The sequence below is a fragment of the Coffea arabica genome, chromosome 1e (genome assembly GCF_036785885.1).
Source record: "Coffea arabica cultivar ET-39 chromosome 1e, Coffea Arabica ET-39 HiFi, whole genome shotgun sequence".
NCBI classification, from domain to species: Eukaryota; Viridiplantae; Streptophyta; class Magnoliopsida; order Gentianales; family Rubiaceae; genus Coffea; species Coffea arabica.
In genome coordinates this window covers 40,095,679-40,111,018 of record NC_092311.1, presented here as the reverse complement: position 1 = coordinate 40,111,018, position 15,340 = coordinate 40,095,679, and positions in this window count along the sequence as shown.

The following is a 15,340-nucleotide window of genomic DNA, read 5'->3' as shown; positions in this document are numbered from 1 at the left end:
TTGAAAATCAATCAATTGGGTCCCTGCAATTTTGCAGCAATGTTACAAAGACTCCATTAAGTTCTAATTTGTGCAAATAGGTCTTAGAATAGTTGAATTTTAAGCCATTACTTGACTTTTTCTTTGCCCTTGAATCTTGGAAGTTCCTAAAAGTGTTTGATTGGGTTTGAGTGTTTGGTTAATGCTCGCATTTGAGTCCTTGGTAGCCTCAATTTTTTTTTTCAACTCGATTGCTTGTTTGCTTTCATTAATTACCATGCTTTGTTAAGATGGTACTTAAATGCATGAGCTTGTGTTTGCCTATTTTTCTTTAATTTCCCTAAATAAATTGGTTACTTGACCTTTTCTTGCTCTAGGACCTTTAAAGTTCCTAAAACATTTCATTTGGACTTGAATGATCGATTAAGGGTTATTTTGAGTTCCTATTAGTTGCTATGTTTGGGAATTTGATGAGTTGTTCCACTTTTCCTTGGTCATTATGCATTATTGGTCATTTATTTTGCAATTGAACAAGGATTCGATGTTTTAGTGGAATCAAATTGGTTTATATATGTTTACCACTAAATTGGTGCATTGATCCTTTGTTTTGATGCTTTTAGCCCAAGTTATCCCGTTCTTTGGTGACTTTAGTCCAATTTAAGTCTTGTCCACTTTATTAGCACCATAAAAGGAGGAGGTACAATTTCTTTTATCTTTTTTGTCTCTCCTACGTGATCCAACATGCTAAGTGAAAATTGCATGTCTACTTCGCTTTCCTTGCCTTTCTTTAATTTCTTTCATGTGTTCCATTTACTTTTGCTTTTATTTAAGCTATTCTTTATGGGGTATGTGTACACCTCTTGGCTTGTAATAGATAGGGCTCGAGAAGCATTTTTGGTCCATTTTCCCCTTCCCCTTTTGTTTTAGTTAGCAAATGGCTTGGTTGCATGCTATGTGTTAATTTGCTTTATTAGGCTCTTGCATCTAGTCGAGCATGCTAAGTGTTATGTGCTACGTGTTTATAAGTGATTCGCATGTCTACTCGCTTTTTATAGTCATGAATGAACTTGATGGATGAATGTACGTCCCCACACTAGTCCAACGCTAGTAGTGGCCCCTTTTCCGTCACCACACTAGTCCAACGCTAGTTGTGGTTCTTTGTTCCGTTTCCACTAGTCCAATGCTAGTAGGAATTCATAGAAAGGGCTAGTCCAACGCTAGACCCAATAGGTCGTCCCTTTTTCGTTAGTGCATACTTGCATGTTCACTACATTTCATGCATTTTTCTTAGTTTTTATCATTTGGCATGCTCCTCGAACCCCTTTTCCCCTCATTTTAGGATTCTTGCACCTCATACTATTATAGGATACATTTGCCTGAAGAGTCCCCTTTCGACAAGGGAAACGAGCGAGTGTGGCTCCACAAATAGCCTTAGCACGCTAGTTCCCCCTTCTAATCAAAGGGAAGATTAAAGTCACAAAGTTAGGACTCCCCGTTCCCGTCTTGATGCATTCCTATAGGATTCATGCATTTCATTTATTCGCTATCCTATACACTTCTACTTTATATTCTATCCCTTTTTCCACATTCTCACCTCACACTACTTTTGGACGTTTTCACTTAACTACTCACACTTTATACCATATCACTCGCACACATGCACTTTATGTTATTTTCACATTATCATTCTTTACTCACCTTACCTTGTAAATACATTGGCACACCTCCACTTACATCCTATTATTTTTATCACTTTCTCACTTCACACAAACTCACATTTTCACATGGCATGCATTCCACTCATTTTTACGTCATTTAGGATTATGTGTGACCTCTCCAAAGGATCATTATTGGGCTTCACAATTAATGTGATTGCCACCACTCAACCTTTGAAGAGAAATTTCCCCCATGTCCCCCTAGGTCTAGGTTTTTGCATTCATATAGTCATATCCAACACGCGATACATACCTTGGGTAGAAAAATTAGGAAAGGTTGGGCTAAATCACGCAACTAGCCTTGGTTAGGTCGAAGGGGTGCCTTGGATTTTTATCCTTGCCTTCCCCTTCGTCAAATGTGACCCCCGATTCCTCTTTTTGGTTACGTAGACCCAAAAGTTCTTTAAAAGGGTTTATTTACTTTTTTCATTCAAAAACAAAAAAATCATTTTTGGGTGACTTGGTACACCCCAACTCTATACCAAGTGGCGACTCCATTTTCATTAAAAAACCCTTTTTTGAACTTTGTTTGGCCAAATCGTCGCATTCTTAAGTCCCATGGCCTTTTACTTTTCATTTTACACACGATCACATTCCACCACACTCACACCAACACATCATCAAAAAGTGGGGCGCGACAACTTGAGCTTGGTTGTTCCCTGTCCTACCAACCATATGGTTTTGGTACCAATAATTAAGCATTCAATAGAGGTATTCTATTCTATGTTCATGTCAAAGATTTACCATCACAATAAAGTATAGTCTCCTCAGTATGTTTCTAGGAGTCTTAGTATTTAATGGCAATAACAATATCAAGCACTTGAGCTTGGTTGTTCCCTGTCCTACCAACTGTATGGTTATGGTACCAATGAGTAAGCCTTCAATAGAGGTATTCTATTCTACCGTCGTGTCAAAGATTTACCATCACAATAAAGTATAGTCTTCTCAGTATGTTTCTAGGAGCCTTAGTATTCATAACCAGTTGCTCGGACCATTTGTCTCACCTTCTTCCCTAGCCAACAGTGTTATTCTCTTTGAATGTTATTGAATCCTCTAACATGAAGCCAGAAAAACTTAAGGCATACACATAAGTGTCTTCATGTGAAAATCATGAAACCATCAAAGTGAAAATAAATTGATTTCATCTTTAATTTATTATTCACAATGGGAAAAATAACCAGTTGCTTAGACCATTTGTCTCATCTTCTTCCCTAGCCAGCAAAGTTATTCGCTTTGAAAGTTACTGAATCCTCTAGCATGAAACCACAAAAACTTAAGACATATACATAAGTGTCTTCGTGCAAAAATCGTGAAACTATTAAAGTGAAAACAAATTGATTACATCTTTAATTTTTTTATGCACAAATGGAAAAAATAATTAAATTTTTAAAAATGAATTTAGTATCAATTTTTATATCAACATTTTTTATTTAAAAAAATCTTGAATCATTGAATAGATGTTGTAAAGGCATCCAATAAAGAATACTCCTTAATATATGAGGCACCTGAAGTTATGATCTTATGTAAGTGGCTATATGTTTCTGCCTCCTAAAAAAATTATTGAACTCAAGTAAAATGAAAAAAATGAAGCTCATTTCACACCTCATCTAAAATTGTGGGTTATAATTGGTTTATGTGTAGTGTATCTATAGTTTTGATTCTTTGTATCTTATCAATAGGGGTAATGTTATGGAGGAAATTAAGAGGAACCCATGACAGATGTTTCTTTGTCAACTATCTAATGTATAGAAAGCATCAAGGTTGACAGAGGGTGTCAAGATCATGATGATTTCCCAAATCTGAAGGTGAATGACAAGTCAAGGGATATGAATTCGAAAAAGGTCTTAATTCATCTAGGTAAGAAGTAATTAAAAAGATGGGGATCACAAATAGAAGATTAAGGTTGATGATAGACCAAAGAAAGCTTCGTGCACTAGATGTGTACACTATGAATTCTTAGTAATGGCATTTGATTTAACCAAATCGCCTACTATTTGAATGGACGTCGCAGTGTTTGGTTTTACAAAATGCTTCCAGAACTGTTGTTGAATACAAAGACTACAAGAAGCAAATGCATAAATTTAAAACAACAATAGTGGTCAAAACTGAGAGGTAAAAGGATTACACAGACCTTTATATAAAGAGAAAAGTTAATATTTAAGGATAACTACTATTAGGGCAATACTGAAATAACAAGGATAACTTCTTTTCAATTTGGAAGTTTCCCAATGATAGGTTTAACATTTGTCATTTTTCTTAATTTGACATTGGTTAATATTTCATGGAAAATTCTATTTTACTTAATATTTTTAATTCAAAGTTATCTTAACCTATAGTTTGAATTGGCACCATGATCAATTTGGATGTTCTGAGTTCTTGCCTCAAATCAATACCCTTTTTTTTATTACAAGCATACTAGTCAATCAAATTAAAAGAGCAAATCGCATTAGTATTTAGCTATTTCAGCCTGGATATATCTTTGCCTCTAAGTTTCATTTTCTAACTAATCCTTTTCTTCCCACATTTTAGTCTTTTCTAGTGGCTTTAACATCAAAATTTTTTACTTGTTGGCAACTCAATAGTTTTCCCCATTAATGATATTTGATTCTCAAATTTCATCTAGTACCATCAATCCTGCAATTAAAAATAACTAGGCATCTTTTTGTGAGGACCCGAAAATTTTCTTATTTTTATAGAATATTACTGGAATATTTAAATGATTATTCACTCATTTTCTTCGAATTATTTATTTCGACCAGTTTAAATCCATTTATATGGAATGACGCCTTTTATATTTTTAAAGCGTTTTGTTGAAAAATTCACTTTTCGAAAATTTGTTTAGTCCGGAACGACGGGTGCACGTTTTTCTAGGCTATACTTGAATCGGGAGTGTATTAATATTGAAGAATTAAGAACGATCAATAATAGATTAAAAAAAAGGTTAATGGAGGAATTAATACTCAATTCACGTGAGGACTCGTAAAATTATTATTTTTAAAACCCCTAATTTTGGCTCAATTAATTATCTATTTGGATTTTTGCCCCGAATATTATTTTCTATCCTTATTAGACCTAAGTACATGGTTTTATAGCTTCGTTATATTTTTAAAGTATCTCGTTTCAAAAAATTATTTTCTTAGAAGCTTGTTTAGTGAAAAAGTGAAAACGTGTCTAAACACTTTAGCCAATTGGGAATAAAATAAGTTCAAAAATTTGAGACATATACAATGGTCCTAAAATAGACAATTTTAGGTTTAAGCACACAAGTGGTAGCTAGTGGTACGATCGTTATAAGAATTTCTCGAAGGTTTCATTTTATTACGCCTAAATTGGAAATACGTGTTTTCACGTGCGCGCTTAATTGAGGGATTTTGGACAATTATTTTGGGACAATTAAGAATGAATAAAATTTATATGAATGTAAGTGTCCTAGAGGTTTAGTGCACTAGTGCAACAAACGTAAGAGAAATCGAGCACAAAACGCGCGCGTAGGGCACTAGTTGTAATTGATTTGACGTATTTAATATATTAGACGTCAAGCGTCTTATGTACGCAAAGGAACCAGCAATCTCATTTCATTTCTGAAAAGCTTCATGGACGGCTAGACTGCAACAAAGAACAACCGAAACCTTCAACATTTCCTCTTTCAAAGCTCATGCAAATCACCACCAAATCTTCTCAAAATTTAGCACCACTTAGCCTAAGCCTTGGAGTTCACATCTAGCTAAAAAGGGGAGGATTTGCACGGCTCACTTAGGAGCAAGGAAGAACCGAATCTCTGCCTTAAACATCAACCAAGAGTAAGTCTTAATCTAGCCTTCTAACTTTGATTTTTGGAAGTCTAGCATATCTTTTAGCTCTTGATCTCTTATGGGTTGTTGTGGATGTTGGAAAATTGTTAAACGTGGGCTCTATGAACTCCCACTTTGGGTTGATGGCTGTGATGATGTTTGATGATGGTTTTGTTGCTGAATTAGAGCTTAAGGAAGTAGATTAAAGGTGCTTTGTTACCAGAAACGTTATTGAACTCTTGAAACAAAAAGTTCCCATTTTACCCCTGCTCTGTTCGGTCACTTTAATGCAGAAATTTGAGGATTTAATGGCTTGATTATGTTTTTTACATGTTGTAGAAGTTGTGTACAAAATTTCGTTGAAAAATATTGAGTTTTGGTTGATCAAAAGAATTTATTTTCCAAAGCTAGTAATCTGGGAAATGGTTGCCGTCGTAACCAGACCAGTGTTCGTGTTTCGTCCATAACTCCGTACTCCGACGTCAAAATCGAGTACCGTTAGTGGCATTTGAAACTAGACGTTCCCATGTTTCCAACGGTGTATAATGCAAATTTTGGTTTCATGTGTGTGAGCCACACCATTCATCTGAAGTCGGCTGTCCTGTTTCTCCGTTCTGCCGAAATGATTTGATGATGCTGCAACTTTAGGCTTAATTTCGAACCAGTTGCATGCTGAAACTTGAAATGATTTCTTCTGTGAAATTTTAGCACTGTGAATGTATTTTCTAACACTATCAACCATTCCCAATTCCGAGTTAAATTGAGGGAGTTATGATCAAAATACGACGACTGCCTCGTTTTTGAAACCTTAGATTTGGACAGATTGCCTTAAGGATTTTTCCAAACTTTGGTTGATTGATTAACCACCTTTCCGAGGGTATTTTTCCATAAAATTTGATAGAGAGATACCCTTCATATGGGAGTATTATACTGCAAAATTTGGTGTCAATCCAAGTCCGTTTCGACACTTAATAAAAGGTCCAAAGTCGGAACCAAATCTGGAAATTTTGTAACCATCTTGAATCTTTCCCAACTTTGAGCTACCATATCTTGGTGCTCGAAACTCCGATTCTTGAGACGCTTGCTCTGTCCAAAACTTTACTTGCACTTCTAATTGAGTTATAAGTTTCAAGGGCCGGTTTGCAACGAGTGATTTTTGCCGAATTTCCAAAGTTAGTGAAAAACCAACCCCGGCTCAATCCTGGTAATCTAGAATAGCAACTTTAGGCTCATTTTTGAATACCTTCCACTTAGATTCATGGAACAATGTCTTCTAAGGACTTTTAGTACTTTGGAAGACGATTCCAACGGTACCAAATTTATCAAGTTTCGATTTGTAGAAAAGAAATTATGATTTTTCAAACATTTGACCAAAAATCGAAAATTCTGAAATTCCAAAGGAAATCCGCGAAGGAACTATTCCACAGAATCCGGCCTTGAATCCGGCCAAAAACTGGCCGGATTGTCGGCCGGATTAGTGGTGAAGTTTGAAAAAAAGGAGGTTAGCCACTGCCTCCAATCCGGCCAGAAATCCGGCCGGATATCCGGCCAGGTTCCGGCCGGATTGTGACGTGGCCAACCCTTCTCCGATTTCGATCGTTCGTTTTGCAATCTTTTCGCTCGTACTCGTTTTCAACCAATGATTTTAAGGATAATAATCCGATATTCTTTTACTTGAGTCCTACACCTTTTGAGAATCCAACTTCAAAGGCAAGTCAAATGAAGTTTCAAATATTTTCGAACCTTACTCGTGTTCAATCTTTCTCACCACTTGGGGACCTATAGTAATTATCTAATACTCGATGTTCAGGCACGCACGAGGACCTCCAAGAGGACCCTACCGTGGAAGTTTGAACTCTCCCTCCAACTTACTTGCTTGCATAACTTGGTGAGTGTCAAGTGTATGATTACTTGAACTCTAAGGACTTGATTCATGCTTGACTTACCTGATTACATGCGTAGCCTATCCGATTTTGACAAAAATGGAGTCGAGTGTGTACTTGATCGCACTCGTTCTCATTTGAAACGAATGACTCATGCTTAACATGATTTGCCTGGTTACATGACTTGAAATGCCTGCTTAAACCTGTCAAATGCTTGAATACATGACATGGTATGCTATGATTGCATACGTCGTTGGAGTGAATCTCCTCGACACTTACATGATACATGGGGGACGCCCAAACTCATAGGCCGGCATGGGCTTGGTCGGGAACCTTGGTGAGCCATGAGAATTACATGATAAGCTTGATCTATTTGAGAGATCTTGCTTGGCATACTCGTGGAGTATAGCCTTCTAAATGTCGTGCGGGCCCGAAGTGGTGTATGGTGGACGGATGAGAAGTAAGTGGTGAACTACGGATATGAAAATATCAACCCGGTTGACGGAGAGTCATCACGGGGAGATATACAAATGACATCGGCAAATGTGGAACTTAGCTCCTGAGAGCTTCCATATCCTTGAATTGTTTCTAGTTACATTTTATCGGCATTATTAATTACTTGCAAGCTATTACCTGAATTGTATTTGGGCTTGTTATCTGAACTATGTGTCTGCATGTGCGTTCTTGGCCTCACGAGCGTTTTGCTCACCCTGTAGATTTGTTTTCCTTAACAGGTTTGAACTCGGAGGTAAAATGGAGAAGCCCTCTTGATGTACTTTTGTTTAGGGCTTGTTATTACTTTTGGTTATGCCTTTGGTTTTGGAATTGTACTTTGGTATGGAAATGTGACCCTGAGAACTATCACAGTTGGTATCAGAGCCATATGCTGACAGTTGGGACCTTAAGTCCTTCGTCTGGAAAAGCCCCGAGCCTCTCGTTCGTGAAGAGTCACGAAGCGAAACTCTCCGTAGGGGATGCCTGCGTGCGGGTGGCAAGCTGATAGATACCCCGTGATGTGACCCTTTGGACGAAATGTAATCTGTATTCTGACGTGTGGTTTGGAGAATGGATGACTATTATTAAGTTTGAATACTTCCGCATTTATTGTATCTAAGTTATTGGCTTGTGTTGTGTGGTCCGGCTATAAGTTGAATGGAATTGTTTGAGTCCTGGCGAGAGCTAGGCAGGCGTCCCGCGGATACCCTTTGGTTCGCCTTAGGGAGAAGTGGGGGCGTCACACTTTTGATCCCATATGTATACATATATTTATTCTATGCGTTTTGATATGCTTTAGTGATCATCAGCTGACATTTTTAAGTTGTGACTTTGAAGGCTATGGAGGACATATGGTTCATTATCTGGTAAATAATACTTTTATGCTAAATAATACCCTTTCAATATAGTTTGGTTCTCTCATGTTAAATAATACCTTTCAAATACAGTTTGATTATGATCAAAATCAACAAATATCAGTAAATCATGTTTTATGGAGGCCATATGGTTCATTCTCTGGTAAGTATGTAGGAAACAAACTTCCTATGTGATATCTATCTTCTAAGTATTCATTTTGTTAAAAATATAATTCCTTATATCCAGTGTAATAGGTGTTGCATATTTCAAAAACATTGTCCAGTTGTATTGTTATCATGCTATCAGTAATTACATCAAGAAACAATTACTAGGCATCTTTTGATCCCATATGTATACATATATTTATTCTATGCGTTTTGATATGCTTTAGTGATCATCAGCTGACATTTTTAAGTTGTGACTTTGAAGGCTATGGAGGACATATGGTTCATTATCTGGTAAATAATACTTTTATGCTAAATAATACCCTTTCAATATAGTTTGGTACTCTCATGTTAAATAATACCTTTCAAATACAGTTTGATTATGATCAAAATCAACAAATATCAGTATATCATGTTTTATGGAGGCCATATGGTTCATTCTCTGGTAAGTATGTAGGAAACAAACTTCCTATGTGATATCTATCTTCTAAGTATTCATTTTGTTAAAAATATAATTCCTTATATCCAGTGTAATAGGTGTTGCATATTTCAAAAACATTGTCCAGTTGTATTGTTATCATGCTATCAGTAATTACATCAAGAAACAATTGGAGCTATTTCTATTGTCTTTTTTCTTACTAAATTCTAAAGCATGTTAGCTTCCATACTAGCTTTAACTCTAAAGATTGATGCTTACTTGGGAGGTGTATATAACCTTGCATTCACTTCACCATATGATCAAATTCTTGTAATAACATATGGAGAGAACAAACTCATTCAGGTCTAAACAATAAAAAAATTAAATTCTAGTAGTTTTACTCATTAGAGAAAATAGACTAATTATCTCTATATTATATGTTAGGTATGGGGTACAGTGACTGGTACAAGCAATACACATTTGAAGGTCATAGAGGCCCTTTAAACTCGTTATGTGCACATCTCAAGGAAGATATCCTTGTGTAGTTTCTATACTTGTTACCATTAAAGACTTTGTTAGTCCCACAGACAACCAAGAGGGGGGGTGAATTGGTTTGATTAAAATCTTAACCAAGTTTATGCACTTTTTCGTTAATGAAAATTTACCTTCCTTTTTAGTAATGATCAACCAAGTAGATTAGAAGACAATAGCAATATTGATCGGAGAAGCAAGTATAGATAAGCAATGAAGATTTTATTAAACAGAAATGTAAAATAGAGAAACAAACCAAGTGTCTACCAAGCTTTACCCAAACTTGAAGACCAAACACAAGGAAGAGCAACTTCTCTTTGATGAACGAAGATCAACTAGATGTACAATGGAGGGAGCACTTCCTCCTTGCCCTAAGCCTCACTTAGTCAAGCTAGGAAGTTTTACAATCACTCAGAAAACCCTCAACAAAGCTACACTAAAGATCCTTTCAACCACAAAAGAAATGCTCAACAGAAATTCACACCACTTTAAAACAAATCTGCTTTGGAGACTATTTTCTAGCTAAAATATCTCACTAGATCTTGTAAACAAAGTGTGCAAAAGTCTTTTACTTCGTTCAGACCAGTTTGATTTTAAAGGGAACCAGAAATGGGCTTCATCAATGCTTCCAACGGATAGAAGGCAGCTGAAGAGTCAACTAGCCGTTGGGGCTGTCGGACGTCCGACGATCAAATCATCGTCCGAACCAATCGTCCGATGGCATCCAAGTTAACGTTCGGACGTCCGATGCGTCTTGATCGTCCGACACCGCAGCGTCCGATCGTAGGCAGAGAGTTGGCAAGTTAGCTTGGAATTTTTCGGACGTCCGATGCGGTTGATGAGCGTCCGATGGCAAGCGTCCGATCCTTCCGGACGTCCGATGCTTCCTCACGAGCGTCCGACAGAGCTTCCTTCTTGATGCTCTTTATCCTTTCGGACGTCCGACAGATTCCTTTCGGCCGTCCGACGTGAGTATCCTGTTTTTGCTTCTTCTTTTGGTTGAAATGCATTTCATGACCTATTCATACCTGATTCTTTGATATGTAAAGACACTTATAATCGAAGAAGGTTAGATACATTTCAAAATACTTTGTGATTATCAAAACCAAGAATAACATTCTCCCCCTTTTTGATGATGACAAAACAAAGGTTTGAAATGAAATTTTATGATTGCAATGAAAACTTCCTCTTTCAAAATAGACAAGAACTCCCCCTGTCTTAGTGAATCACAAAATTTGAAAATTTTGGAAAACTCCCCCTCACAAGGCTGCCCATCCGAGTTAATCAATTAAGCATATCAGCCAATCCAAATTTAAACAATCAATCCAACATATCCTAACATTACCAATCATCAATCATAACCATCTCCCCCTTTTTGTCATCACAAACGGGCAACCAATCACATCACCACATCCACAAATTCACAAATTTAGACAAATTTACACATCAAAAACTTAGACCATCAATCAGAATAGACAATCCACAAATTCATTACATTCACATAAGCAGAATAGACAATCATTCATCAAAATATTCAGACATCCATCAAAACAGTACTTAGACATCCAAAATAAAACTTAAAATATCCATTACATTACACATTCATTGTTGAATACTACAAAAACATAAAAGAGACAAACAACATGCAAATGTCCTAAATGATGAACTAAGTGGATCCAGGTGTCCTCCGAGAGAGCTGATATTGATCAAGATCCTCCTCTTCAGTTTCTTCATCATCTTCAGCAGCCTCTTCAACTGGTGCCTTGCCTTTATCTGATGTAGAGGTGCCATGAGGAGTCACAGGGGTTGAAGAACCAGGATCCGGAATTGATGAACTTGGATCAGTGGGGTGTGACTCTTTGTCATGGGAAACTTCCTCAACAACAGGGGGGGGGAAACAGGAGGTTCTTTTTGTCTAGGAAGGCAGTTTGTTGCTCAGAGGACATAGTGAGCATTAGACCATGTTCTAGAAGAAGAACATGCTGTTTGAGTTCACGAAGGAGCTCAATTACTTCATCACTGGAAGAGGAAGATGCTTTAGTGGCAGACTTCCTAGGGTGAATGGGAGTGAGTGAAATGGGTGAAGGATCATGTGCAGTTTTAGACCTAAGTTCACTAGAAGATGCACCCTTATAAGCCCACAGATTATCTTTGAAAACAAGATTTTTTCTTTCAAAATACCCTTTTGTAAAGGCATAAGAAGATGCTTCTTTAGGACAAACACCTAGAATAGGGACTTTGTTAAACTCAAAAATCTTTTGAAGAAACTTTCCATAAGACAATTTTCTGTGAGAATCAGTGGCATAGCGAAGTAAGAACTTGCACATGACAAAACCAAAATCAATACGAATTTTTTCTTGAAAACAATAAAAGAGGTACAACTCCATTTTGTTTGCATCAGTTCTGTGCCCATCAGTGGGCACAAGCAGGTTTGAAATGATAGAAAAAGCAATTAAATTCACAGGAGCCAGATCATTCAATTTAGCATCAGCAGGTGAGGAAAAACTTCTTTTGAAATAGGTTAACATTTTTGTCCCATCAAAATGATTTGCAGCAGTAGGAAGCTCTTCATAAGAAAAGAAATTAGCAATCTTATCTTTGCATAAACGTTCAATGGTAGTATTTAAAATGGAGTTCACAATTTCAGAGTCAATGATTAAGTCTACCCCATTAACCCTGGAAAATATTTCAGTTGGGTCAGAACCTTTCCTTAGATTGGCAAAAAATTGATGCAACGTATCTGGATAGTAGACATTTGGCATAGAAATAAGATGTGACCATTTCTGGAAAGCAAATAGACTCAGAATGGATTCTAAACCTATGGAGCGAAATTCAGAGGGGTTTACAGTTCTTTGAGGGATGACACCCTTCTGGGATATCCAGGAGTATTTGTCTTTCGCAGCATCATCAAAGAATGTAGGAGGAGGAACTGATTTAGGAGGCGGTTGAGAGGAGGTCCCCTGTCCAGATTCAGGCTGAGATGTGGGTTGTGGAGTAGGCCGTGACATTTGACCCTTGATAGCTCCCCTTTTGAAGCGTTTGGATGTCCGTTTGACAGTAGGAAGATCCTCATCCTCATCCCTGAGTGGATGCTTGCGTCCGGCAGTAACTTTTCCTCCCCTTAGATTCACCATTGTTCTAAATGTGTGGAATGGAGGATGCAAATGATGTACACAGCAGTAGGGAAGTGAATCGCACAGAAATTTTGGGACAAAAACACCTTGAACGAGATTTGACAGAGCGGTTATGCAAGAGTAGGGTTGTGAGGAAAATTTGGGGATTTGCGAAATGTTACTCAGTTTGGTGAAATGATCAGGAGAAATGAAACGCAAACGATGGGGAAATGTTTTGGTTGAGTCAATTTGGGAATGGTAGTTACAGAATGGTACGAATTTGAGAGTGAGGGAAGAGAGAGTTTTCGTCCGAGAGGAAATAGGATATGAAGAGACTGAAGCAAATAAGGAAGAAAGTTGATTTAAAACAAATGAGCCGTTGCACTGTCGGACGGCCGAACGAAGTTGTGCGTCCGACAGTTGCGTCCGAACAGGCGCAATTCTGGAAAATGGCTGAAGAACATCATCGGACGTCCGTTCATCTTCTTTCGGACGTCCGAAGACTTTGAGAAATATTAGGATGATTTTTCGATTATTCCTAATTTTGATCTTAGATGAATGAACTGATCTAATGGCAGAGCTTTGGTAAAAATATCAGCAAATTGATCTTTAGAACAAACATAATTTACACATATTTCACCTTTTTGAACAAGATCACGAATAAAGTGATGCTTTATATCTATGTGTTTTGTCCTAAAATGATGAATAGGATTTTTGGTCAAATTGATAGCACTAGTATTATCACAGAATACAGGCATGCAGTCATACAACAATCCAAAATCATTCAAAGTGTGCTTCATCCATAGAAGTTGAGCACAACATGCACTAGCGGCAATATATTCCGCCTCGGTGGTAGACAAAGAGATTGCACATTGTTTCTTGCTAAACCAAGAGACTAAACAATTTCCAAGAAAATGACAAGTTCCACTCGTACTCTTTCTATCCACATGACAACCTCCAAAATCAGCATCCGAATAACCATATAAAGCAAACTCATTAGATGTAGCATACCAAAGACCATAGTCTAATGTACCTTTCAAATACCTAAAAATTCTTTTTACAGCATTCAAATGTGATTCTTTTGGACAAGATTGAAATCTAGCACACAAGCAAACAGCAAACATAATATCAGGTCTACTTGCGGTTAAATAAAGTAGGCTTCCGATCATACCTCTATAATGCTTTTCATCCACATGATTACCTTCTTCATCTTTGTCAAGCTTTGTAGAAGTGCACATTGGAGTTCCAACTTGTTTTGAGTCCTCCATGCCAAACCTTTTCAGCAATTCCTTGGTATATTTTGCTTGATTTATAAAAATTCCCTCAAGAGCTTGATGTATTTGAAGTCCAAGGAAGAAATTTAATTCTCCCATCATACTCATTTCAAATTCATTTTGCATAGTGGTGGAAAACTCCTTACATAGATACTCATTAGTAGCACCGAAAATAATATCATCAACATATATTTGCACAATAAGAAGGTCTTTCAACACATGCTTAGTAAAAAGTGTGGTGTCCACAACACCCCTTTTGAAACCCTTTTCAATCAAGAACCCACTTAATCTTTCATACCAAGCTCTTGGAGCCTGTTTTAAACCATATAAAGCTTTAGAAAGTTTAAACACATGACTTGGAAATTTTGTATTTTCAAAACCGGGGGGTTGATCCACATACACTTCTTGATCAATAAAACCATTTAAAAAGGCACTTTTAACATCCATTTGAAACAATTTGAAACCTTTGAAGCAAGCAAAAGCAAGAAGCATTCTAATAGATTCTAATCTTGCTACGGGAGCAAATGTTTCATCAAAATCAATTCCTTCTTCTTGTGCATATCCTTTAGCAACTAATCTGGCTTTATTTCTTACAACAACACCTTTATCATCCAACTTATTTCTAAAAATCCACTTTGTGCCAATGATAGGCTGATTTTGAGGTCTATCAACAAGTGTCCAAACTTCATTTCTCTCAAATTGATTAAGTTCCTCTTGCATAGCCAAAATCCAGTTTTCATCCTTTAAAGCATCATTGATATTTTTAGGTTCAAAAAGAGAAACTAAAGCAAAATTATCAATCAATTTTCTAGATGAGGAACGAGTGTTTACCTTCTCGGATGGATCACCAATTATAAGTTCTTTTGGATGATTTTGGCTGAATTTCCAAGCCTTGGGAAGATCTTTGAGTGGATCATCATTTTTGTCTTCATCTTCCACTTCTTGATCATTATGAACTTCATTTTCCATTTCAGTTGCTGCTGGTTTAGAACTTCCTTCATTCCCAATTGATAGCTTTTCCATTCCTTCTCGAACACCTACATCATCATCCTCACACAAACTTTTGGAATTATCATCATTGGCTTCATCAAATGTTATATGTATAGCTTCTTCAATCACAAG